The sequence below is a fragment of the Anas platyrhynchos genome, chromosome 1, assembly GCF_047663525.1.
Source record: "Anas platyrhynchos isolate ZD024472 breed Pekin duck chromosome 1, IASCAAS_PekinDuck_T2T, whole genome shotgun sequence".
NCBI lineage: Eukaryota > Metazoa > Chordata > Aves > Anseriformes > Anatidae > Anas > Anas platyrhynchos.
In genome coordinates, this window is record NC_092587.1 from 77,133,265 (window position 1) to 77,157,010 (window position 23,746).

General features: G+C 41.3%; 1 protein-coding gene across 9 annotated transcripts in view; it reads right to left on the reverse strand.

Annotated features, from left to right (window-relative positions):
- SOX5 (SRY-box transcription factor 5) overlaps window positions 1-23,746 on the reverse strand; it is a 645,179-nt gene that overhangs the window by 336,895 nt on the left and 284,538 nt on the right. For 8 of the 9 annotated variants that reach the window (XM_072042398.1, XM_072042388.1, XM_072042411.1 and 5 more), the window contains one exon: window positions 5,175-5,328. The gene's annotated coding sequence lies outside the window, so the exon portion shown is untranslated. Of the gene's footprint in view, window positions 1-5,174; window positions 5,329-20,053; window positions 20,220-23,746 lie in introns of all 9 variants that reach the window. The other variant, XM_027449964.3, reaches the window with a different exon arrangement.

Below are 23,746 nucleotides of genomic sequence, written 5' to 3' on the forward strand. Positions count from 1 at the left end.
GCTCCACTGATGCCTGCTCTGCCACCCGAGGTCTGGGTAGCCCTTTTCCAGGAGCACCAGGAGATCCTTGACCCCCTGCTGCCCTGGCTACGCCAAGAGCTGGCAGTCGTCTTTGGGACGGTGTGGTGGCAGGCAATGCTAGCCAAAAACTTCATCCTGGCAGCCCTGTGCCTCTTGGGGCTGGACAGCGAAGCCCTGTTCCTGCATCTGCAGCCTGGCCTCGCGGACAGAACAGCGATGCTCGTCCACGGCATCATCAACACCGTTGTGCAGCGAGCAGACCTGGAGGCGGCTGGGCCTCCACGATGCCTACACTGCCAGGGGGCAGGAGGACAGACACGCGGCCACCCCCAGCACCGCCACCTCCTCACGGGTGAGTCTCAACTCCAGCCCGGGACCCTCCTACTACACTATAGGTCCCAGCACAGAGGAGCTCCCCAGCACATCACGAGCCATCCTTCGTGAGGGACACAGCCAGCCCCTTGCTGCACCCATCCTGGGGGGCCAAGAGGAGACCCGTGAGGAGCCAGGACAGGCAGCGGCAGTGGAGGCAGCAGGACCCTCTGCCAGGACACGAGGGGGCGAGAGGAGACGCTGGAGGAGACAGAGCAGGCGGTGGCAGCAGGACCCTCACTGGGGCAGGGACCACTCGCACAGCAGGCCCCGACAACCCCCAAAAAGGAAGGCCCAAGAGTCCCCAGCCTCCCACACACCCTGCAAGAGGCCGCCGCCTCAGCAGAACTAGCAGGGCATACATTTCCCTTTAATAAATAAATAAATAAATAGATAGATAGATAAATAAATAAATATTATTCCACAAAGTCTCAGTCTCACTTGGAGCTGGCACTGCCATGAGCGTGGTGCTGCTCTCTCCCCTTTTCCCTGCTGCCTTTCCCCCTGCCCTGCTGGGCTCCAATGCTGGTGGCACTGCCCTGCCAGGGAATGCCACAACGAAACCTATCACCAACCTATTACCACCAAACTATCATGTTTATACAATTTATTTTGTTTTTAAGGATCTCAGAGTGCTTAAGTGGTATGAGTTTGAGGAGAGGTGCTGAATGCCTTCATGATGAACACTCTACAAGAAGGAAAAGAAGCAGATTTTAGAATCAATCCCAGATACGCCCATTCTAGGGACCAGTGTCATGACGGTTTTAAACAGGTAGCAAAGCAAACAAGACACTGGCTTTTAAGATATTACTTGAAAAATCCAAGAAACACGTAGGGGTACCCATTCATCCTGAGAGCCTCAAGACATGTAATATGACAGCTTTAAATCAACAACAATGAACCTCCAAAACAATAATAAAACAAACAAACAAACAAAAAAGCATGCAGATTTAAGATACAGAACGGCCCTCAAAGTAGACTTCAGTTGGGGAATTGAGTCTGCTAAACAAACCTGCTTTGGTCTGCAGAGGTTTCTAGGAAAAAAAAAAGAGAACAAGTGGGACAAATTGGAAACATTCAATCTTTACATGGAAATAAACAAAAATAAGTGATTATTGGTCAGATTCAGTTGTGCTTACTCATACTTAATAGTATTCTCGCTATTCAAAGTGTGATTCAATAGCAGTACTTGCAGAATTAGATGTTTTTCATTGTAATAGCATCAGAACTGGTTCTGAAAAACAAAACTATGTGAAATGTACTTGAATTGCAAGTAAGGAAGCCCTACTCCAAGAAACATAGCGCATTTTCTTACGCCACTGACCTCCCCCTGCACAGGACCTGGCAACCTACCAGAAGATTGGGCAGTACCTAAGAAAAGAGTAGTAAAGTCAAGAAAATGGCTTTGAAACTGTGAACCTAATTCATTGTGAATCCTGTGTTGACATGACTGAGCATGGAAAGAAATCATTGGTCATTGGTGCTTCTCCACAACAACTGCAAGCCAGACCTAAAGATTTGTGTGTTTGTTTGTTTTTGTTTCCAGATATTATATACATTTCTATGGAATTCTGAATACATATAGCCTGTTCTTTTCAGGCTCATCTCAAAAAAACACATTTTACCTGCAGTATTTTCCTCTTGAGCTTATGCCGTAACTTTTGCCTGATCTATCTAGAGGCTTTAGCATTGCATTCTTAGATAATCCTGCATGGATCAGGCAGAGTGCACTGAGGATTCAGGCAAGCAAGAAGAGTGTTGCTGCTCTGTATATTCCATGCTAGAGTCAGAACAGTTCTCTGTATCTGTGCAGTCTGGTATGATTAACGTTGGCTTGCCATTCTACACAGAAACATTAACTCTTCCATGAAAACACTTGCCCCATCCCTCCAGCTCTCTGGGTGGATGAAACAACTCAGAAAGAGTTAGTTTCCCACAATTACAGAGCTCTATCTGATACTGCAGGCACATGACACAACTTGAATTCAATGGGATTTCTGTATATTCAGCAACTGGAGGTCTGGGACCTTAAATATTAACCTTTCTCCATAACAATCATATTCAATGTACTGCAACTCAGAAAGACAAAACACTGGGTCTGATCCTACCATAAAAATCCAGTCCCTTCCTTCTGCCACCCTCCTCCTCCCCCTTTCTCCCTCTCCATCTTTTTTTTAAATTTTTTTATTTTTGAAGGGAATTATTTGTGCAAATAAACATTGCAAGGCTGGGCATTCACTGCATTTTCTTTTCCAGCATCCTGAGTGGCTGGCACAGGCTGAGTTATACAGTATGAATCTAACTGAGATCATCTACACTATTCCCCTGCAATAGCACCTGCGCCTTTGTGGCCCTGAACTGCTCCAACAATAAAAATTTGCAAACAGCTTTTGAAACATGACTCAAACATCCTTCAGTATGAGCAAAATCTGGCGTGTGATACAACTAACTTGCCTTTATTTTATTATCATTATTACTGTTTACTGGCTTTGAAGAGCTTTGCATCTCCTAGGAATTCTTTTTAGCATCTCTGATAGCCTTCAATTTTCCTGCATTTTCTACCTTTGAACCACTAGGAAACAGCAAGAAAAACTATGTAAACAAATGCGTTCAAGCAGGATACGAGCAAATCCACGCGGTGAACTGAAGTTTAATGCTCTTCTACTCTGCCTTCTTCCTTTACTGTCGTCATTCCCTCCCCCCCCCCCCCCCCCCCCCCGCCCCTTGGGGGAGGTGGGAGGAATGGTTTAAATCAATAACCGAAGGCTTCAATTTTACAAACCCTTAAGCCATTAGAGCTCTGAGTCCTCGCTTCACCCGTCACAACCTCCCCCACCCCAGCATGCACACATACACATATGCACATAACACACATATAAAAGAAAAACTCCCAGCCTGGCATTAACAATGTTCATTCAATGTGCTTTACTTAAAGGAAGAAAACAATTAAGTGAAACCTTGAAGTAATCTCATTCTGCCTATTTAGCCTCTTCATCCCTCAATGTGTGGTTAGTAAGTGTTGCAATCAGGGGCTAAGGCCTGCTATCATTCGGCCTTAATTAAAAAAGACACAAGCAGTGGAGCTGTGAATTAGAAATGTAACAACGCACTACCCCTGATTAATTCGAGGCTCATGTTGGATTAATAACTCCAAACAAAGAACAAAAGGAAATTGTTATGCGAATTGCAGCCCTCCCAGGCCAGACAAAGGTCAAATCACAGGATTTCAATTTCATCCGGAGTCGCTTAATCAACTCCCTCGGAAGGAAGACCATATGCAGTCCTGAAAGCTACCCATTGTAGTTGTGTTGTCACTGGACCTGAGAGACAGCACAGAGATAATCCCAACTATTCCTGATCTTTTCTCCTTTTTGGCTGTTTCTTCCCTCTTTCTCTTTTCTTTCCCAGTTTCTTTTTTTTTTTTTTTTCTCCTTATTTTTAAATCTGACAAAATGCCTTCACTAGGGCTAATAAGGACGCTCTCTCAGAAAGCAGCTTTTGTGGCTGCTGCCCCAAGGAAGCACCCTGGCTGCAGAGGCAGCTCCTTGTTTTGAGGGGGGTCTTCTCTGACAGCAGAAGCCATACACTGCTGTGCTTAAGCATCATGCAGTCTCTTAAAAGGAACAGCACTTGGGTGGGGGGTGCGGAGGCAGGATAGGACACATTGCACACATTCAGTGCACTGCCCACACCTCAGTACAGAGGTCCTGAGGGTATGTCAGCTGAGGAAGAAGGATATTACTGCCCTGAAGACCTATCTCTGACTGAAATTAAGCCACAGAGAGTAGAATCACATATTGTCTTGTTCACCCCCAACAAAATGATGACAGAGAAAAGGAGCCCTCAGTTTCGATGATCTGAAATATATTGTCCCTCCAGCAAATACACACAGAGCATGTCCCTCGCTCCCACTGAACATAACTTTTCAAGTAACGAGCTTGGCAGGGCTTTCTACATGGACTCCACAGTTCTTCCTCTATAAAGAAAGAAGGAAAGCCCAGATCTGACCAGGAACCTGGCAACTCATGCCTAAAAGTAAATATAAAAGCTTATAGAGATTGAAAAAGAGCAAGGAAGAAGCTTCAGTGTGGGAATCTTAGACATGCAGTTCAATATAGCCCTCATTTCCTTCCTGAATAGTTCTGCCCATCAGCCCAGAAAAATCATTTTGCCACACAGCTGTCTGCAGCTGGCCCAGCCTGAATGGTGCAGGTAGTCTCTCTCTTGGCCAGATCCCTAGTGTCTAACTGTAACATTTCAATAAGCATGCTGCAGCTTCAAAGTTTTGGTTTGTTTTGCTTTGTTTTTCTTGTAACAGCAACACAGTTCAGAACCAAACTTACTTTCTTCAGGAACCAGTTTCAGCAAGGGTCCAAGAGCCAACAACATTTAACACCTTGATTTAGACCTATTGTTTAAGTCAAATTTCTCCTGGAATGGAATTTCTTCTATATGGAAATGAACATTTACGATACAGTTCTCTTTTACTCTTGGACATGTTTGTGGATTTCTGATGGAAAGTGAGTCAATTCGAAGTCTTAGGTTCTGGTCCCGAACATATTCTACATATACATTTATTACTGTAGGATTGCTGACAAAAGCACCATGGCTCCATGACTTTATTTTACCAACATAGTTATCTGAAGGCCCAATAATAGAACCGGGAAGCCAGTACTAGTATGTTGCACTATGTTGCTAGTTTCACAACCTGAAACTACTGATGAATTCACATATTCTAATGCCTGGGAAAAAGGAGATCGACATTTGTAGAAGCCTCTTACCTGTGTTAGGTGCTGGAATAAAATTCCAGATCGCTCGGTGAACTGAAACGAAGACCCTTTTTTTTGACTTTCAGCTTGGGATCATCTCCACTCAAATCTGTCACTTAGTTCTCTTTCCAGGGGGTTGCACACACACCTGCTGCCTCTGAATTAGCTGTTGAAAGGGAAGAAGTAGTTTGTGAATCAACCCAGTTCTGAAGCCCTTTTGCACTCAGAAACATATGCCAGCTTTAAATGCCAGCCCACTAAATGACTATTCAACATCTCTGATGCTTTTCTTTTCAGTATCTGTTCACTTTTGCTTTACATATTGATTTCTTTGCATGTAACCAAAAATTAAGACGAAATGCCTACTGTGCCATGGAAAAGGAGTCACATACTCAGAAACCCTTTTGCCTGTGTTACACTAAGTCATTACATCCAAATTACATGGAAGGCGAATTTTGCTAGATGTAAATCCTTCAACCATTCCATCAGATCCAGAATGCAAGTGTGAGTTTTGAAATCTGTTAGTATTAGGAACTCAGTAACAAATGATTTTATGTGCATTAGCAGCTATTGCATATACTTCCACTCTTCTGTGCAAAAGCAAGATCCAAGCTTTAAATGTGCAAGTCCAAAACCTTAGCTCACTTACTAGTCTGTAAAAGAGGGCTGCGCTTACATCACATTAAGAAGTAGGAAGACAATCTTGCCCTTTGTCCATTATTTCTATTACAAGCTTGCAAGTTCAATTGAGCAATTCTTCATCTCTTTGTCCCAAAGAGACATCACTCTCTCATAAAAATCCTCCTGATTTTTAACAAATTCTGAAGCTGAAGTTGTTATTACTTTTTGAGGCAAAAAAAGTAATTCCCTCGATATAGACCAGTGACAGTAGCTCTTTAGTACAGTTAAAGGCTTCATGGTGCTTAACTTCATTGTAAAACTTTCACTAGGAAACACTGCAGCACTTTTTGGAAAAATGACTGCCCGTTGTTCATGTTCATTCATGTTATTACTCTATGGCAAGCAAATTTGGACTTCCAGAAAGTCCAAAGGGACTTCCCTCAGGCTGTACACTGGCATCCTGCCAAACTGTTTTATATTGAGCTTCAACTTCTTCAGTCAGCTGAATATAGAATCATAGAATCACCGAGGTTGCAAAAGACCTTCAAGATCAAGTCCAACCACCAACTGACCTACCGACTGACATCACTAAACCATGTCTCTTAGTGCCACATCCACACATTTCTTTAATGCCTGTAGGGATGTGTACTCCACCACTTCCTTGGGCAGCCTGTTCCAGTGCTTGACCACCCTCTCCATGAAGAAATTCTTCCTAATGTCCAATCTAAACCTCCCCTGGCACTACTCGAGACCATTAAGCTAGAAGATTTTCAGTTGTACTTAGTATAGCAATAAGTTTGAAGCCTTCAGCCCAGTGAGGAAAATACTAGCCACACATTCTCAATGTATTCTAATTACTCAAAAACCAACCAACCAAACAAATAAACAAAAAAAAAAAAACACAAAAAACACAACAAAACAAAACAAACAAACAAAAACAAATACAAGATTTTATCCAACAGCTGGCACAACCTTATGAATTTTAGGCCCTAATTTCACAGCCCTGGCTCCCAGGCCTGTGAGAGATCCATCACTCCTTTCCATTCAAGACATGTACCTCTCGCTGATCCAACTCATATTCCCTATCTGCACCAGACTGCTGTGAATGAATTGTGAATAAATGTGATACAAATACTGATGTGTCAAGAAAAAAAGTAGTTAAGATCAACACAGCTCACTGTGGTGACCAAATATATCTGCTGCCACAGTGATACAAAAAAGGCACTTAAGACATCCCTAGAAAATGGCAGGGACAAGCTGTAGGGGTGTCTGCTCCACTCCCAACCTGAATGCCAGCACAGCCAGGTAGCCAGCAGCTCCTGCAATTTACATGACATGAAAGTCAGCTGCAAGTTTTTTTAGGAGGGAGAGGAGAAGTATTTATTTCAGCGTTTGCAGAGCTAGCCAGCCACTACTGCCAAGTTTGGCATTTGTATTCTGGGTCTTGAAATCAGGTCTTGCCCATCCTCATAGCTCCTGCTGCCAAGAAGAAAAATGTCCATACAGCTAACTTTTGGCTGGGGACAGGTGGCCTAAAATCTTTCCCATACCACCTCAAGTACATTTCCCATCTCTGACATGTCTCTGAGGCATGTGGGAAGACAAGGCAAGCCCCAGCTGGGCTTGGTGCCCACCAGACCACCTTGTATTTCTGTACAATCTCCCAAAATCGACGGTGTCTTACAGCCCATCCCATTCTCTTTCTCTCCCTCCAAAACCAGAAAGGACCACAAAGTTTTGTAAGTTCCAAAGCATCAACAGCAGGAAAGCATTTAAAGCTGCCCTCAGGCAACTTGATGTGATCTCTTCTTCTCCGTAACTATCTCAAAACTGTGAACCTATTTCTTTAAGCAAACAAGCCAAAAAAATTATCTGATTTTACCTGACATTTTTCCCAGTCCTCTGCCTTCCTTTAGAAACTGCCTCTCTCTCTGCCCCTCCACTCAAACAAGCCACCTGCGAGAAATACTCTTCCTCTGCAGGTCCTACCAAGTATGCAATAGATTTCACATATCTCTACCTCACTGACCCTTCATCTGTTTTCACATCACAGATAAGAAGCAACATTCTCTTATCTTGCTAAGACCTGGGAACCCTGTTCACATCTATTCCAGTATTACCTAACTCTATAAAGCATTCTAAGCAGCAGACAGACAGACAGACAGACAGACAGACAGAAAGAAAGAAAGAAAGAAAGAAAGAAAAAAAGAAAACGTATAAATATTCTGCCAAACTCCAAGCAAAAATTAGGACCATGTTTTTTCAGTGCATAGTGCTCCAAACCTTATTGTAAGCAAGCAGCTTTGTCAGAAGATTAAACGTGATGGGGCAAGCATGGAAAATGGATACATCAAAGCCATTTGCCTCTCCAAAAAACCCAACCCAGCCAACCAAAAAAAATGTGGGTTCTTCTAATTCACCTTACCAAAATGGCACTTTGGTTAGAAACATAAGATGAGAACATAGCTAATTTTGAATTATTTTCTGAATTATTTTTTTCCAAAAAAGTCTAGCATCTTTGATTAAGTTTAACTTAACAAATTGCACACTATTTCTGAGAGCTGCTGGGCAGCTGCTACACTTCATCTGAGAGGTGACATTACGTAAGGTGGGATACACAATCCTTATTCCCATAAAGCACTTTAATATACATAATTAGACCCAGTGATATCAGTATGAAAGCATATATGGTAAAAAATAGTGCAGGAGAACATTTGCCCTTCTGCAATAAAATGACACAACAAATATATCCAGCCCAAGTATAGTAGAATACACTTACAAACAAGCCTGAACAATAGCTACTAAAATAACCACACAGATCACATATTCTTAGTTTCGAGGAAAACTTGACTAATATTCAATAACTTTGGTAATTAGAATACTGTGGGTTTTTTTATATATCTTTTTTTTTTTTAAGATAGAAGAAATTAAGTTTAGTGAGACAGTTTAGTGGCGAAAGCTTTTCCTGCTTTAAAAAAATGCAAAAATTATCAAGAAAATGCTCAGTTTTGACCATTTTTTTCTGTCAGCTCAGATGCACAGAAGAGAAGTCACAGCAGCTAGATGCTGGACCTCTGAATCAGGCAGAACAGAAATGTAACGTGTTTCTACCATGCCACCATTAGCTCCTGGACTCTGCTGGTGTTTTTGAATTACTCATATTTTCTTTGAAAGATACAGTTTTCATTTCAAGATGTAAAAATATTTCATAAAGCTTTTTTATTTTTCATTCTAGGCCAGCGTTAGTGGTAACTACAGGAATGGCTAATTACTACAATCCAGAAATGTAGTAAAGTTTTTCTTTTCAGGTCATTAAAAGTAACTTCCTTGTAAAAGAACCTATAATACTTTCACAAGGTGATCAGGAATCTTACCTAATTCTTCACTACTATCATGAAAAATTACACAAAGGAGTAAGGCAAAGTGTCTACTTATGTTCCTTAAAAAGAGTCTGGAAAAAGGTTTCAAATGCTTGAGAGAATTGGATCTTAAGAAGCTTTATTTCACCTTTGCCTTTTTTTTTTTTTTTCCTTTTTTTTTTCTTTCTTTCTTATGAAATCTGTCTCCTTTGCTTTGAGGCATTTGATTGAAAGGTATTGTGTAAGTGACTCACGTTTGCACAGCTCAGAAACATTAGCACCAACAAAAGCCAAAACATACAATTTGGTATATTTGCTTGCTGACTAAACACTTTTTCTTATATCTTTCTGTGCTTGGAGGGTAAATTGTTAGTTTCAAAGCTGAGTGACTGCTTCAGTAAGTTGGTAGCAGGCTATTGGTACAGTGTGATAATTAAGGGATCTTAGTTCTTAAACAATGCTGATAAAACAGAAATCCCTCTCCCTTTTTTTCTGGATTACCTTTAGAACTGAAATCAGAGCACACTAAATGAATAATAATTTGCACCTTCTGTGAATGATAGAAGATTGAATCAAATTTTAACTAGACTCTATTTGTAAATCCCTCAGGATGACATAATTACTATTCAACACATACCTTAATTAGCCGTACACATCTATTTCATAGTATTTAACAGGTTTAAAACAGCTTTTATTGTCTGTTGAATGGATGTTCCTTTCTTATCAAAATGAAAATAATCCTGAATTTCCTGAACTGTAAGAAATTTGCTTACAGAAGGCAAGAAATGACCTACAAATTGCTGTCAAATATATACATATTTTAAGCAATACTAACTGATGATGCACCAATGTGGATTTTTGTTGCTGCTGGTTCTTCTTTCCTTTTGATTAAGAAGATCATAGTTATGCTGTTTGGTGAAAAATATTTTGCTAAAGCACTCAAACTTCTGCACAGGATTTGAGATGAATACAAGCCAAGTTGGGACACAATTTCTTTTTCTGGTTTGGATTACACTATGGCTAATGTTACCTCTAGAAAGCACGATTGCTAGTGATCCTACAGCATTTCCGCTCCCTCAAGAATCAGAAACAGGCTAACATTTGGCAAGCTATACTTTCAGATGAATCCTAAGAATTAGCATTTGAGATCTTGATTCTCATTTTGTGTAAGATCAGGTACTTGCTCAGATGCAGAAGCTGTTATTAAAACCAACGGGCTCTGCAGAGCAGCCCGGCTTGGCTTGGACACTACAGGCTGCCTTAGCAAAGGCTGTGTGCCCATGCCACGAGCTGAGGCTTGCCGCTCAATTGCAAGCACAACCTTCCCTAAAATGTTCTGCTGCTTAACTCTGCTGACAACAAAAGCAAACGACAACGACAATGATTGTGTGCAGACACATACATATGTGGTATGTTTTCATTATTTTGTCAAACTGCCCCAAGTGAGATTAAAACGTTTACTTAAGTACTTACTTCATACTTCATGTCATTTGCTTTCTGTTCTCCTTAAAATTTTAAGCAAAAGACGGCTGGCACTTCATCACAACTCACTGTTCCTGGGCTAAATCGAAATAAAGATGCTCAACATGCAGGGAAGCGATGGAAGCTGAGCCCAGGGGAGGGGAAGGCAGGACTGAAAGCATTCTCCTGCCTGTTTTGGCTCCATTCTTGGGGTGAAGCTGGGACCAGAGAGAAGCCAGGACCTCCGCAGCCACAGCAAGGGATTGCTGCCCCAACCCAGAACCCAAGAGCATACAGAAAGGGAAAGACCTCACAGGAAGATGTACCCCGCAGTACTGGAATACAAGAAGCCAAATAACCCAAGGAGAGTTGTGATAATCTGAAGGCTGTTTTGGGTACCACCAGCCCCAACTACTCAAAAGTCATCAGACCAGCACTTAAAGTCATAGGATTTGCCATAAAGCATGATGTTTAGAAACCCCCCCCAAAACAAACAAACAAACAAGCAAACCAAAAAAAAAAAAACAAAAAACCACAACAGAAACAACTATACACAAATACCTTCCAATGCGTTTTAGACCATTTTGTTTCAACTTTCTGTCACTTCTTGAGGTCAGATTTTCATTTTTTTTTCTCTGAAATTCATTGGAGGAAAAACTTACTTTTAGGGGAGGTTGAAATTCTCACATAATCATAGAATCTCAGAACAGGGTTTTACTAGACACATTACACATTGTGAGCTTCATGATAAAATGGCAAGCATAGTGTTGAGAAGCTATTCTGTTTCATCACAAACAGAATCAAGTAAAACAAAATAAACTTAGTCAAGAATGCTTGACTCTTATTTCATAGTTAGGTTTCTTCCCATGTGTATGGTGAAACTGTAAATGTCCCAATCGTTAAAAATTACAAAGTTAAGCACTATTGTATCAATCACACCCTATAACTTTCTCAGAAGATTTGGAAGGAAAAAAAAAAGTGTGTGTGGGGGAGGTATTCATGCTATGATGCTTTATCCCTTATCAACACCTTCCTTTGCACCTAAGAAAAGAGCATCAACCTAGCTCTCTCTCTGGTCCCCACTGTAGCAAAATTCCCAGCAAGAGACAGATGACTGGGTCCCAAACCTTTCTGAAACCTGTTACAGCCAACACCTGCAAACCCACTGTACGAGCTGGAAACTTGCTGGAAGTCTGCGCAGGCTGGGAGCACCAGGCTGCTCTGCCCCACCAGCAGATGCAGCGAGCTGCAATCTCCTATGCCAGCGTGGCCCTGCACAGCCCGTGGGCTCCTCCCGGACAGCATGCTGCAGGCACCCCATTTTGAGGTGACAAAAGATGGGCCTCATGTTGCTGCACTGCATTCTGTATTCAAGTAATTACCCTGGAAAGCGGAAAAGCTATTTGTTCTCTCCCCAGTAAACTTGCTCTCCTAGGTTTTCCTAACATTACAGTGAAACTTCCCTGCCTGTCGTTTCAATCGCTTGTTCTATATTGGTAAAATTGCAAATCACAGAGAGCAAAAATGATGCCATATGTAATTGCTGCGTAGCATCAGCGCGGTGCTGGCTACTCTCTAATTACATAGAGTACTGTTGATATGCATATCGACAATAAATCATATTGATTACTTATATATCACACTGGAAAGAGAAGTAGTTCGAGCTCAGTTGGCTTCCCTAAAAAAAAAACTACAGGAGGACAAAGAAGGATTTACAATTCTTTTCTGCTTAAATGACATCATCTGTGAGGAGGCATGCATTTTGATGGAGTACATTATAGAAGAACATTTTAAGAGTAAAAAAAAAAAAAAAAAAGCATGATAGGAGATCCAGGCAGCAAAACCATGCCATTTTGAGCACCATAAAAAGGCTAGTACTGCTAGTTCACATGGATTACCCACCACCTCTGGTCCCTAACTGAATCCTATTGCTGTACAATACTCATGCTATATTATTTATTATTTACATTACATATTATTTGCATTGCAGTATCCCCAGCAAGGCCTCCAGGAAATCCCGCAGGAATATTTTCATGTTTGGCTGATTAGTTTTGCATCTGCATAAAAATATTTGCCTTGTTGCCTGAAACCTTGACTTCAGCGTGGAAATGTACAAAAAGCAGGAAGCAAATCTGCTCATTCTGCTTTCCATCTCCACATTAATTGAACGTTTAAATAATTAACTTATAATAATTAAAGTATATTATGAAGAAAGCCCTAAAGTTACATTCATTGTGTCAAATTCCTGAAAGTACTTTTAAGTATTACTGAAGCCCCAAGTAACTGAAAACTCATTGACCTGAGAGCACAGGCACCGGAATCATAGAAGCCATTTACAATTTTACTTAATTTATTTGCAGAATATGTCACAATAAAAATCAACTATGATTATATCTATTGTGTATGTCTGTGATCTCACTATGTATGCCATAGCACATACATTTGAAACACATTCTGTGGTAACAGCTGGCAAAAAAAAAAAAAAAAAAAAAAAAAGTATTGATGTCTCCAGAAGAATAAAAATTTGATAAAAATATCCAGTGTGCAGTGTTTGTTTTTCTAATCAAGAATTATTGTAAGTGGAGATATTGTCTCTACATATTGCGTGTTGGCATGACCACAGTTCATTCTTTTGTGAATAATGTGGGATAGCATTATACAAATCACAAATGTGGCACTTAATTTTATTAAAGAAAACAACTGATGGAATAGCAGCTACTGCAAAGTTAGGATGGTAAATAGGTTAATTTTTCCATTTTTTTCCTTGGGCCTCTCTGGCAGAGAAAATACTGTAGGGAAGCCATACACTCGGTGACTGTGTAATCTAGTCAGCTGATCCGACCAATTTCAACAGGGTTGAAGGAGGCACTACAATTCTGCAGAAGGAAAGGTGAATACAACTAAGTCAGCTAAGCAATTTGGCTTTTCTATTTCCCTTGAAGAAACATGAAAGAAGGATTCTTAGATTTTGATTAATTTGGACCTGGGAAAACAAGATCATTGGATGGAGAAGTCAGTTAAACACGGAAGAAGGAATAGAATAGATTAATTCTTACCAGCCATTTGACTGATATTAACCTGTTTTCAAAATATTAAAAAGCTGCAGGTGGGAGCTGCCATTCAGAAAAAAGTGAATGGCATATCTGAAATCTGGTAGGCAGAATATATCAGAAAAAAAAATAGTAATTCGGTCCTGAGTCCCAAAGTATAACAGATTTGTGTCATGATTAGCTTACATTCATCCAAACCTTCTTCTGTGCTTTGTGCTTAGATTAGGTTGTGCACAGAACCTTTTTTCTATTTATGCAACATCTGCTCTGCTTTGAGATTGTGAGCAAGAACGTTTCCAGGCTCCAGAGCATGATGAGATTACAGACTGGCAAGCTGAGCTGGATAAAACAAGGATGGGCCCACAAGATTTAGGTTCAACTGAGATTACTTAAGATTCCAAAAATGTCTTCATTTCTTTTCAGCATAAGTGATTTTCCACGTTTATACCTCCTTGCAGTTTCAAGAAGGAAGGGAAACAGAGTGCTTAATTAGTAAAAGTTCATCTAGTGCTGTTCTCTCACATGACCAGAGTGATAAATCTTGTGCACATCATGTGTAGTGCCATAATTAAACCTTCAGTCCTGATTATTCAGAACTCGAAGAATCATCTCTGCCTTGTCATCCAAATACTGTGAAGCTCCCTTGTCACTGGGATGAAGAGGTGAGACCTGAGAGAAAGAGGACATCCAAGCACACACGATGCCAGTATGGAAAACTACCACCCTGCAGGGAAGGTTTCAGAGATGGAGGGAAAAGAAGCTGCATTGCTACAGAACTGGAGAACTGGGGGTTGGGAGGGGGGAGAAGGAAGGTGGGGACAGCTGGGAAGGTTCCCCCCGGAGGTCACCAGTTTGGTGGGGGATGAAGGGGGGCTCTTTTTTCCCAAAGAGCAGTGAGTAACATTTGTAATAACATCTGCAGTAAAATTAACACCAGTTCCTGTGAAAATCATCTACATGGGCTGCAAGACCACGGTTTGGTTTACAGCAGCAACAGCCACTACATATGGGAGATGTTTTTTGGTGTTGTTTCTTTTCATAGGAACAGGCAGAAGATGACCAAGATGACACCCGCAGGGCTAACCGACAGGACCACATAGCTCCTATCTTCCTTCTGGACTTGGCTTCACTACCCACTACTCACGCTCACTAGCAAAGTGAACGTGAACTAAGGAGATGCTGCTGGTACTGGAACGGACAGTTCATCAGCCCCCATCAACACTTTGGGAGCCCAACAAGCTCACAAAAAAAAAACAGATCAAATTCACACGCTGGCCAGAAAGGTAGTGGTTTACCAGCTTGATTATCCAAATAGTTTCTGCTGGGTTCAGTGGAATAATAGTTCACTGATAGCCTAAAAACAAACAAACAAACAAACAAATAAATAAATAAATTCATTTTTACTTGGCCGTGATTGAGGTTTTTTTTTTCCCTTCCTTGGAGGAGACTGTGAGACAAGGAATGCCATTCAGCTAACAGGGACTGGCTGCAGCAAAAAGCAGCCAGGATTTCTCCCTCTCTCTATTCTTCCCCTCCCCAACACAATAGACCTGAAAACAAAAGACAGATTATTAGGTTTAAGTGTGTAGCCCATTCTCTACATACCCCTTCCCCCCTACTCCCACCCCTTCTTCGGCACATCTGGTAACCATGTGTGGCAAGTGCTAATGAAGACTTTCCTGAGCGAGCTACAATTAGTTCCGACTGCTGTTCGCCTCTCTTGGCTGTGCTGAGGATAAAACAAAACAAAACAAAATCTTCCTTTCACTGTTACTGAAACCTCCTCCTGCCCCTGGGATTCCCCCTCATCATCATGCTGCTGAAATTAAAACAAAAAAGTGTAAGCAAATACTTTAAGGCTCTCTTCCGCCTGATTTTTTTTTTTTTTTAATCACTATTTTATTCATTTTGATTGAACACGACAGGCAGGCAACAGTGTTTCTATGATCCTGTCTACAATAGAGAATTGTTAAACAGATGTCCATTTTTTTTCCTTCTAGCCTGGCAATATTATACACATTGCAGTTTTATCTGCTTGAGCAGATCAAATTTGTGTGTGTGTGCGTGCCTGTGTGCTGCCATTTGGAGTGATTAGAATAAGCCGCACAGAGGCAAGACGTATTGTGTACAATTAAGCCCATCTCTAGACCGCACATTTTTGTTTACTCTTGGTCTCTTCTCCTCTCCCCAATCAAGCTACTAATAGAGCTGTTTCAAGTTTCAACAAGGACCATATTAACTGCTGGTCTCCACATGAAACAGAATGCTAAACCCCAGCCGCTCCCGAAGATCTGAGCACAAGCCTCCCAGTCCTGTTTTACATTTCTCTATGAAATCGCTGCGGCCCTCACCTTCCAAACTCCTAATGATTCCCCCTAGTAGACAGTCTCGGCATAACGTACTATTTCACAGTATGAGACTTTACATATTCTTTGCCATTTCTCCCAGCTATGTCACGCAACATGATTGCCACTGACCACCCCCTACTTGAAAGTATGTTCCCACTAAACAATCTGGATAATTATTGTAGAAGTGATGATATCTGCATACATCATATTTCAATTATACCTTATTCACATAAAAAATGGGTATGACCCTCCTACGCCTTTTGAACAGTGCTGCATATTGAAATGCAAAAAACTAAGTTCCAAAAGCAGAACAAAAGCAAAACTGATTCTCTAAAGGAGTTATTCTCTTAAAATATACACGTATCTACTTGCCAAATGATTTCTCAGAGAAGATGATAGGCTGGAGTAATGCAGGGAGGGAGGAACAAAAGGGGTTTTAATCATGGTTCGGATTAAAGAGTTGTATAACAATTGCTCTCCCTCCAGGCATATATACTGTACACGCTCACTGTAAATGATCAGCATTTAAAGAAACAAAGTGCACCGGGAAGCATTTAACATAAAGACAGCTGCATATACATTAACACTTTATTAATCAAAAGACACTGTGCATCTTTCTCAATCTCTGTATGAGAAAACAGCACATGTACACACACAGCCAAAGCCAGGCAGGAATGTGACTTTTCCCTTATCCTACTTTTTAAGTACATAACCTGACCCTCCAGCCTACCCTCCCCCCCTAAATAAATAAATAAATAAATAAATAAATAAATAAATAAATAAATAAAAGCACGAGGCTCTATCCCATTTTACTTCCTCTTAATCTGATGGCCTTTTTCTGGACAAAAATATTGGTTCATCTCCATATAGTCTTGTTTTCATCCACACCAAGCAGGGAGTAGAGCAAAGCTGTTGCACTCCTAACAATATTTTTCTATAAAACATAAATTGTGCACTTTGAAAAAAGGCTAATTTTACTGGTAATGAATACCAGTAATAACTTAATGAGTCACTGCAGTCTACACTTTAAGGAGGAGCTGGTGCTAATGCGTGAATAATTATTGACACAATTAAGTGCCCAACACCAGGCCTGTTAAACTGCTTCTGGCACGTGAGGGCTCCTTAATGGTCCCACAGTATTGTGCCGAGGCCCTAAAAGGTTTTAAAGTGCAGAGAGCTCCGCTTTGCTACTGCAAGGGATATTTGGACCTAAAATGAATTCAGCGCTAGATAACATTGAGTTGCCGGGGACTTACATCCTATGTGGGGCTTCGCCCTGTTGCTGAGCTGAATAATTAGCTATTTACAGATTCAGTAAACAGTAAGCTCACCCTTTGACCTGCCTTGGTATAGACTGTCTGGTTCGTAACCCTGTGAGGGACTTCCGCCTGCCTAATGGGCTCTTTGTGAACTGGTGCTGCTGCTGTAAATCAGGCGGCTCCCTCCCCATCGGCAGCTCTGAGCACGGGATGGACCCCAGCCCCGCACCACCAACCCAGCCCTGAACTTAACGTCCGGGGAGGGCATGGGGGGCCCGAGATCCAGCTCATCCACAAAAAAAATGGAATTTGAAAGAGCGTGCTCGGTACCGGACTGAACGGCAAGTTGCCGAGTGGCACGTTTCCAAGCTGTTTCGCTGCGCTGTGAATCTAGCAGAGCCGCTGCAAAGGCACCAGGTCACGCACCACCCCGAGTCCCCACTGCGTGCACGCAGCCCCCTTTCACCGGGGCGAGAAGGCTTCTCTCTTTCTTTATTTCACATGGTGTGTGAACGTACAGATGTCCTAATTAAACACAAACAAAATCTTGGACCCCGCCGCACATTCCTGCCTTATCTCTGACAAGTTCAGCAGAATCACTGGAGATATTTGCAAGGCAACATTATCATTGGAAAAGCCGTAAAAAAGTCACCTCTCGCAAATAACTCTTTACTGTGTTTCACAAGAAGGGCATTCACATCCTCCAAACGGACGGGGCTGTCTCTTTAAATTGAAACGCTGTGCCAAGACGCCTCATCAGTTAGCTTGAGAAACACATGCACACACGCAAAAATTGACCTTTTTTCTGTCATTCTGAACTCCCACTGACCTTCCCCAAGTGATTCCAGCATATGCGTAGGTCAATTAGATAGATGGACAGATAGACAGATGGGCAAACAGACAGACCGATCATAATATTTTATGTTAAAATCTGCACAGCCCAAGTACTGAATCTACAGTGTTATCACCAAAGGAGTCCCCAGTCCAGGGTTAATAACAGCGCATTAAAACTTGCAACTCCCTGGTCATATGCTGGCTGTAAGGCAGCTATCATGCCTAAGAGATGCCGCCTGCACAAGGAGAAAAGAACAATCCTTTCTGATAGCATAACCTTTCTGGTCCTTCAAATGTAAGAATGCCATTAATGGGAGAGGAGGCAGCAAGAAAAATTACACGGAAGTTCACGATTAAGTCAGTTATAATCTAATTCTCTATGCAGCTATCCTGTAAAAGACTGCATGGCAAACAAGCAGCTAGTAACCACAGCACGCGAGTCTCCTGCACTCCAGAGCTACTCCAGTGGATGGTGGTGGGACAATGTGCCATGAGGAGGAAAGACAGACAGCCTGGACAGACAATGTCCATGACATGCAGTAGGAGAATCCTCCCCCCTTCTGCCACGATGTTTCTGCCTGGTACTAGTAAACCACTCGATTGCTCTGTCTTCTCATCTGTGAAATCCAAATAAAGATTCTACCTTCTCTGTAGGACATTTTAGGTATGTTCTCATTTTAAATCTGTGCAATGTACTTTATATAATAAACAAAAATGGGTGAACCAGGCATATGAAAAATATGTATCTTAACAAATACTTGAATTAAACACTACTAAACACTCAGTCCAACACAAGAGAAGTCTCAGAAGGGTGATACTTCTACAAAAAAATAAATGGCTTTATTCTTCATATAACTAGAGCTAAAAACCCCACTCCTTGTTCCTGACAGGCTTATGGTCAGCTTTCTGGGACCTGAAGCACAGCTACTGCTTGACAGTGTCCTAGGCAATGAAATACTCCCACTGCTTCCACAGTTCCCACAAGCCAAGGCTTTACCTGAACCACTAGAAATCTGTAAATTTTCAGAAGAAGAATGCCAGCACATACAATGAACTTCTGAAAGTGCACTGAAAGGATATCAAGACTTATCGGGGAGGGGGATGCAGGACAGAAGATGCACCCACTGAGGGAGGAGCAGCCCTTAAGCTGTGCATCAGACAGGCACTGGGGGCTCCATATAACTACAATGTGGGGAAGCTACCAGGGAAGAGACCCCTGTTCCCCTTAACTTAGGAGCCAGGCACTTACAAGTCTTGTCTTTACAGACATCAAATTCCTTCCAAGGATTTAGTGTCTATTTAGTTTTCCTTAGAAATGTAGCCAGTCAGAAATAAACCTGAGCACCTTCTGTACAGATTCAGGAGATGGCCACAAATCTTCTTCCCACCAAAAGAGGTCCTACAGTGCACTGAACAGCAGCAACACAATGCATCTTCCAAAGAATTTCTGCTTTCAAAAAAAAAAAAAAGCTCCATGAGCTATTTCAGGATTTTTTTTTTTTTTTGGTTCAAAGGCAAAACATTACTGAGTAGCAAAGCTGTAGAAGGCTTTGCCATTTGGCAAAAATGAAACTCTCGCCAGGGAGAGTTTCACTCCTAGCTTCACTCCTAATGGTATCAGACCCTTCATAAATGGCTGTTGACCTCTTGCCCTATCTTGTAGCAGAAGACAGCTGCTCTAACATGAGCAGCCCTGCAAAGCAAGCTTGGAAGAGTTTGTGTATCAGTATTAGAGCAGGATTTCACCACTGCCCTGCTGAGCCCCATGCTACCAGCACGGCTGAGATTAGCCTGAGGTAACTTCCAGGCTGCCCTTTCTTTTCTGTAAAAAATCAAATGTGCAACAAAATATTGCCACATCCCATGTGTATATTGACACAATTGGGACTTCAACCCCAATTTTGCTTTGTGTTTTTCAAATGGCTTTATTTATCTTAAGATAAAGCACATGTACTTTACCAATATGCTTAGGGCCTGATCCAGGGGCCAGCCATGTCAGGGAAGTAGAGCCAGTGGATATACCGGGCAGTGGGTCGTGCAAGGACGGGGCCCTCCTGAGGTGCTGCCCTGTGGCTCAGCTGCAACAGGGGTTAGAGAACCTTAAGACACTTGCAGAATTAGTCCCCTAAAAAAAGAAAGAGATGATGAATTTTTTATTACTTGCAGCGCTAAATGTATGTTTTAAAGTCAGCTAGTGTGAAAACTGCAGGGAAAATGAATCAAACTTTCAGCTGTTGGTCATAGGTTTTTATAATGTGAACAGAAAAAAACAGACATTGTGTTTGCATGCTATTTCTGGGCCTTTTAAGCTGTAACAGCATGAGTGGTATTTGCATCAGGAGTTACCATATATCATTGCAAGCAACATATGCATAGATGGAAAAAAGATGACGGCAGCAGCAGGTTCAGTGAAATCTCAGGATCTCTCTGTGATAGGGACCTGCTAAAGGTTTGGTTTTATTTAGCGTAGCTTAAAATGTCATTGGCATATGCGTTTCTCAATTAACACCAATTTAATACACTCCAGAAGTGTTCTATTCTGAGAATAGGCTTCAGAGTTTACAAAGGATCTAACCTGACATTTCAGTACAGGATATCCAGCCCCATTTACAGTCAGGAAAGCACATTATGAAGGTTAGATTTTTTTCTTTGGCATTGTGTAACGTTGCTTCTAATGATAAATACAAAAGTCAGAAAATCCTAGTGAACAGTGCTGTAGTATGGAAATTATGAGTCTCTCCAACCTCTGTGAGTCACTCATATCCCCAGATGAAACGAAGCATCTCGGCAAATGCAGAGATTCAGCAAGTGGATGGTTGATTTTCCTTCTCAGTGCCTCACTGACACAGTACATTTTGCTAAACAACTTCTCAATTGATAAACTGCAACTCACCAGTAGAACAGTTTATATATATATAAAAGAATAAAATGAGAAGTAGCCAGTGCTCTTGGAAACCCTGGGCTTTCTGTCAAAAATATGAAGGGAGAGAGATTAACTGGTGATGGCTTCCTAAATGATAAATACAGATGTCCAACATGAGCCCAGAAACCAACTACTGAAAAGCTGAAGGATTATTTATTAACCAAAAGGATGAATAAAGAATAGGGCAGTATCATTTCATATGAACTTTACACAGACTATATGAATGTCTGCAATCTCTTTAAAAAGAGCACCTGGCATTATTAATATTGATTTTGGAATATACAATTCATTAGATATAATGGGCCAAATTCAGCCCTGATGAAACTGTGGTAAATTCAGAGAAGCTGTACAAGAGAGAAATATCTCTCTTCAAATCTAGTGTAGTGTTTATTCTGAAATCAATAATAACAGAGTGCACATTCAAAAAACATCAGAAAAAAGGTTAAAGTCAAGCATTTCAAAGTTAGGAAATACTAGTATTAAAAACTCGCCCATTAATTCTGTCCAGTTGTGTGACCATTCTCTGCATCGAAGAGGGAAGACTAGCCCAGGTTCTTGCAATTGTAAAGTGTATCACAGGGCATTCACACAAGAGGGCAGAAGTGTGACTGGAGGGACAACCTTAATCTGCCCTTAATTGTAAATGTTTGGCTTTGCAATTTGCTTTAAACATTGTTTTTTCATGAACTTTCCTCCTTTTCTAAAGGGGGAAAAAAAAAAAAAAAAAAAAAGATAAAAACTAAATATATTACATACAAATGTTGAAACTCTCCAAATCACACCTTCCTGGTAAGGTTTAACTTCTGACCCTCTGCACAAAAGTCTACCACTTGAGCTTTAGGGCATGAGCTGAAGACTACAGCAAATTTATCACAGAATAAAGGTACGGTCTGGTCTGTAGCCAGCAGATCTCAATGCTTTTTCCATTTTCCTAACTAAATTGCTGGGGAAAGTCTAGCAAATGCCAGTTTAGGGAAAGAGAGAGAGGAAATTTGATGTCCAGTGAAAAGGCTGGGAGAGTACAATGCTTTGCAACGCTCCTGTTTGGTCAATTTGCAATGCAGTGGGGCATGCTTTCCTAGACTAGGGCAGTGGGATGGTGACTTCGTAGCCTTGTATCGCCACTAGATTTGAGCAGAGTTTCACAACACAACAAAATTATACTTTTGAGCCCTGGATTTTTTTTTTCCCCACAAATTTTAAAGGATGCTCAAAACAAGGTGAACATTAATGCTTTTTGGTACAACAGAAACTTTATAAAGCAGTATCTGAGGCAATCTAATTGCAGGGGACTGCTACTGTCTCTTGTAATAAATAATTTGGATGGTTGTTCTTTTTAACAACATAGTCACCTACACACATTGCCTTAGAGCATGGGTGTGTTTGTATTTACCTATGTATGTAAACATGTCCTTGAAGAGACACAGTTGCAAAGATCCTAAGCACTGCTTGTCAGGACCCTGAAAAATTCTAATATATAATGAGTTTATACTTTAACAGATGTCCAGAACCAAAAAGAGAATTTAATTCTTATTATGATCAGGAATGCATGCTGAACTCTGCTATAGGGAACACTGAAATTCAGGCTTATTACTCATGATCTTTTCTCGGTCCTTAAATCAGAGGAAATCTTGTGCTTAGAGCTTCAGATTCTTCAACTCGTGTTTCAAGTGCAAGCCTAGAGTTTCTCACATTGTTCTGCTCTTTTGAACACTGAACTCAAAGGACATCACTCTCCCACCAGGCATCCAAGAGGGTACTCATACCACCTAACTTCAGGCATCCAGCTGGGCTGTCCACAGAGTCAATAAAGGTTCCTAGGGGAGGTGCTCAGGAGGAGCCTGCCTCTCTGAACTGACTGTACAGATGGCCTCAGATCCTTCTTTAGGTACCTAAATTTTGATGAAGTTACATGTCGTGAAAATTTCATCCTCAAGCCCACATATGCAATTCAGCCACAAGCCAATTCAATCCCAAAAGAGTGAGGTCTGAGTTAAATTAAGGTTTTAGCTAAAAATGGACATAAGTAAGTGCAGGTTTGGATGCCCTCAATTGTTAGGTAATCAAACATCCTAGATGCAAATTTGTCTAATCTACCTATAGCTTTGGTAGGAAAACTGGATTATCATTTTCCTAAAGGAAGCTAAAAACTCAATGTCCAAGGATTCCTTATTTGTTCGTACCAATGAACCTGTCATGCTAACATACCTATTTTGGAGTGTTTGGTTATAATTACTCAATTGGTTCAAGATTATACTTCATAAATGCCAGAGAACTTTATTGAGGTACAAATACCATGCCTGACATTTGCATATCACTCCCTATTACAGAGTTACTTCCCTTCCTTCTCCCCTGCTTAGGCTCACAACACAGAACAGTGGGAAGTGAGTCGGCAGCCACATTCTGCTAAAGCTAAAAAGCAAATCCTATCAGTACAATGGAGCTACCGTGTTCAACCAGGCAAAGGGCATGTCTAATGTAGGTACTCCACCTGTGCTGGATTTACAGCACCTGAAAGAGTTAAGAGAGAGCTTTCAGAAATACCTAGAAACAAGGATACCTGCAGGGCGTGCTCAGTTTGTTCTGAAGATGTGTTGTTCTAACAGTGGTTCTCTGGTGGGATCTATTGCTATTTGATATCCTGCTAGACAACTCTGTGGCTGGAGTTGTAAGATCAGTTAAGCTCTCCTTCAGGATGTTCACTTTGGCGATGATCAAACCCGGGGCCT